We start from the raw sequence: 4,656 nt of genomic DNA, 5'->3' as shown, positions 1-4,656 counted from the left end.
AAAAAGTAAAATTGTTTTAGAAACACCTGTCTTAATTAGGTGGCTGGGGCAATTTTTTCTCTCCAATTAGCTCACTTAAACTTCCATGAGGTGGGGCATGGTGGCTCATGGCTGTAATCCCAACACTTTGTTATTTGTTTGTTTGTTTTTGTTTTTGTTTTTTTGAGACCGAGTCTCGCTCCCTCTGTCGCCCAGGTGGGAGTGCAGTGGCACGATCTCAGCTCACTGCAACCTCCACCTCCCGGGTTCAAGCAGTTCTCTGCCTCAGCCTCCCAAGTAGCTGGGATTGTAGGCACCCACCATCATGCCCCACTAATTTTTTGTATTTTTAGTAGAGATGAAATTTCACATCTTGGCCAGGTGGTCTTGAACTCCTGACCTCATGATCCACCCGCCTCAGCCTCCCAAAGTGCTGGGATTACAGGCGTGAGCCACCATGCCTGGTCAATCCCAGCACTTTGGAAGGCCAGTGCGGGTGGGTCACTTGAAGTCAGGATTTGGAGTCCAGCCTGGCCAATATGAAAAAAACCGCATCTCTTCTAAAAATACTAAAATTAGCTGGGCATGGTGGTGCACACCTGTAATTCCAGCTACTCAGGAGGCTGGGGCACAAGAATTGCTTGAACTTGGGAGGCAGAAATTGCAGTGAGCAGAGATTGTACCACTGCACTCCAGCCTGGGTGATGGAGTGAGACTGTCTAAAAAAAAAAAACAAAAAACAAAAAACAAAAAACAAAAACAACAAAAAAAAACTTCAATGAATATTGCTACAACGAAATAGGTTTTAGCAACAATTTTATTTCTGTTTTTTATATTTTATAGCTGTCAAACCGTGGTGTGCTAAAGCCATCTTGTAGTGGTTCATGAAGGTCAATTTTTAGAAATTCTGTGTCTCGGTGCCATGGTTCACACCTATAATCTCAGCACTTTGGGAGGCTAAATTGAGAGGACTGCTTGAGCCCAGGCATTCAAACCCAGCCTGGGCAACATAGTAAGACTCTGTCTCTAATTAAAAAAAAAATTTAATTAGCTGGGATATGTATAGTCTCAACTACTCAGGAGGCTGAGGTGGGAGGATCTCTTGAGCCTAGAAGGTCAAAGCTACAATCAGCAATAATTTTGCCACTGCAATCCAGCCTGGGCTACAGAGAGAAACCCTATTTTTTTTTTTGAGACCGAGTTTCGCTCTTGTTACCCAGGCTGGAGTGCAATGGCGGGATCTCGGCTCACCGCAACCTCCGCCTCCTGGGTTCAGGCAATTCGCCTGCCTCAGCCTCCCGAGTAGCTGGGATTACAGGCACGCGCCACCATGCCCAGCTAATTTTTTGTATTTTTAGTAGAGACGGGGTTTCACCATGTTGACCAGGATGGTCTAGATCTCTTGACCTCGTGATCCACCCACCTCGGCCTCCCAAAGTGCTGGGATTACAGGTGTGAGCCACCGTGCCCGGCCGAGAAACCCTATTTTTAAAAAAGCAAACAAAAATGTTGTTAACCAGTTGTTAAACATAACTATTATTAAAAATTAAATTATATGAGCCGGGCACAGTGCCTCACACCTGTAATCCCAGCACTTTGGGAGGCTAAGGCAGGTGGATCACTTGAGGTCAGGAGTTTCAGACCAGCCTGGACAATATGGTGAAACCCCATCTCTACTGAAAATACAAAAATTCGCTGGGTGTGGTGGTGGATGCCTGTAATCTCAGCTACTTGGGAGACTGAGGCAGAGAATTGCTTGAACCCAGGAGGTGGAGGTGGCAGTGAGGGGAGATTGAGCCACTGCACTCCAGCGTGGGTGAGAGAGCAAGATTCTGTCTCAAATAATAATAATAAAATTATATGAACATACAATTATATTAAAAACAAAGGAAATAAATACTCAAAACTCATCACTCCCTAATTATCTCACTACACTTTACTGTTATCTATGCTTTTGAGATTATTTACACCTATTGTATCTTCATGATAGAAATATTGCTCATCTCTTCCCAGCTCCATGTTCAAGAACATCTCACTGGTAGCTTGAAATCAGCCAAGCTGGGAGTATGTACACTACAGAAATTGGCAAATTAGCACTCACCACTTCCCCTAGTCAATTGTCAGACATTTTACCAGCACACCACTGGCTGTAAGTGCTGAGAAACTTTCTTTACTTAAAGAAGTTGGTAGGAACAGAAGGAGTTTTGTTACAGCAAGGTGACAACAGATAACTAAAATCACATAGTTATTTCTCATCAAAAACTATATTTAATGATCTATCTACTGACAACCAGATTAGGCCCTCCTGCAACTCTGTGGAAAGCAAAGATTTGCAAACCATATAACTTGCAAAAGGATTTCTTATTCTGGCATGAGATTTCTTCATTTTCTCAGTTTCGTTCCAAATCCTAGGGAAGCATGTTAAGAACCACTGAAAGTCATTGCTTACCTTTAAATCTGTGGGAATCCCATGGTCAGCATTTGAAGCTTGCTTTACTGCCAAGATTCTCTGCCACAAGAGACTTTTATTCTTTGATAACAATCAAGGGGTGGGAAAAGGGAAGTCACTACCAATTCTCCACTTCACAAAGTGTATGAATTCATAATATGCCAACAGAGGCCAAAATGCCCTACTTCTAAGGCTATGTTATACCCTTAGAAAGATTTATATATAAGTCAGGGAGAGACAGGGCTAGACTTCTTTTGTACTTTGATCATCATAGGACACCTGCCTTCACAGGCTGCAATAATTCCAACAGTACCTGTGCTTGGGGCTCTGGAGAATTTTACAGTCTCCATATAGCACCCCCCTCCACTTCTTCGCCCCACCTGCTCCCACCAATGCATTGTTAGGAGGATAGGTGGGTAAGGAGGACACAAAACTTTCTCTTGTAAAGGGTGGAAGCTGACCTAAGAAATAAACTTGTAGACCAGTTCTCAGAGAGATCAAACTTTTGAGGAAGTTCAAAATCTGAAACATGAAGCCCTTAGAACAGAGGTCAGCCCCTCTCAGACCAGAGTCAGAGTGATCTCAGAGTGGCCGAGGCCCACCGCCTATTTTTGTTCAGCCCACTGCTAAGAATGGATTTTGCGTTTTTATTTTTTTGAGATGAAGTCATGCTCTGTTGCCCAAGCTGGAGTGCAGTGGCATGATCTCCGCTCACTGCAACCTCTAGCTCCCGGGTTCAAGCAATTCTCCTGTCTCAGCCTCCCGAGTAGCTGGAACTACAGGTGCACGCCACCATGCACAGCTAATTTTTAGATTTTTAGTAGAGATGAGGTTTTGCCATGTTGGCCAAGATGGTTTTGATCTCTTGACCTCGTGATCTGCCCGCCTCAGCTGGGATTACAGGAATGAGCCACCATGCTGGGCCTAGTTTTTGCATTTGTATTTATTTATTTTTTTGAGATGGGGTCTTGCTCCGTTGCCCAAGCTGGAGTACAGTGGGGAGAACTTGGCTCACTGCAATCTCCGCCTCCCGGGTTGAAATGATTCTCCTGCCTCAGCCTCCTGAGCAGCTGGAATTATTTAAAGGCACAGGCCATCACGCTGGGATAATTTTTGTATTTTGTGGAGATGGGTTTTCAGCACATTGGCCAAGCTGGTCTTGAACTCCTTCTCTCAAGTGATCCCCTGCCTTTCCCTCCCACAGTGCTGGGATTGCAGGCGTGAGTCACCGCACCAGGCCTGCATTTTTATTTTAAAATGTTATTTATTTATTTATGCTTTTATTTATTTATGAGACAGGGTCTCAGTCACCCAGGCTGGAGGGCCCTGAGCGATCATGGCTCACTGCAGCCTTCACCTCCCCTGCTCAAGCAGTCCTCCCACCTTAGCCTCCAGAGTCGCTGGGGCCACAGGAGTGCACCACCATGCCTGGTTAATTTCTTCAAAAGCTTTTTGTAGAGACAGAATCTCATTGTGTTGCCCAAGCTGATCTCCAGTTCCTGGGTTCAAGTGATCCTCCCATTCCTCGGCCTCCCAAAGTGCTAGGATTATAGTCGTCAGCCATTGCGCCTAGCCGATTTTTGCATTTTTAAATGGTTGGGGAAAAAGTCAAAAGAATAATAATATTTTCATGCCATATGAAAATTATATGAAATTCAAATGTCGGTGTCCATAAATAACGTTTTATTAGGACCTAGGCACGCTCATTCCATTAGTATTTATGACTGCTTTTGAGCTACGACTTTCGAGTTTGAATAATTGCTACGGGAATGGTAAGGCCCTCAAAACCTAAAATATTTAGCCCTTTACGGAATACTTTCCTGACCCGTCTTAACAGTGCTGACGTCCCATTTGGGAAGTTCTGTACCGTCAGAGGCAGCACCCCCGGTTTGAAGGCTGGTCTACATTTAAGATCTTAGCAAGTCCTTCCCGTCCCCGGGCCTTAGTTTCCCCAACTATAAAATGGGGTTAGACGCAGCGATCTCTGGGTACCTGCCCAGCAGCGGGTCAAATAAATAAAGAGGGGTGGGAGCTCCTGGAGGGTAGGAGTAGGGGTTGACGGGGAGCCAGCGGGCGCGCGCGGGGCAGGTCCCTCGGGGTTTCCAGCTCCGCGGGCGGGCGCAGCGCCTCGCTTCTCCTGGGGAATTCCGGGCGGGGTGCGGGCGGCGGGCCGGGGGCGGGCCGGGCCGGGGCGGGGCCCGGCACCGCTGCCTATAAGATGGGTCGCG

This window comes from Saimiri boliviensis, chromosome 9 (assembly GCF_048565385.1).
Source record: "Saimiri boliviensis isolate mSaiBol1 chromosome 9, mSaiBol1.pri, whole genome shotgun sequence".
In the NCBI taxonomy this organism is placed as follows: domain Eukaryota; kingdom Metazoa; phylum Chordata; class Mammalia; order Primates; family Cebidae; genus Saimiri; species Saimiri boliviensis.
This window is presented reverse-complemented; position numbering follows the sequence as displayed.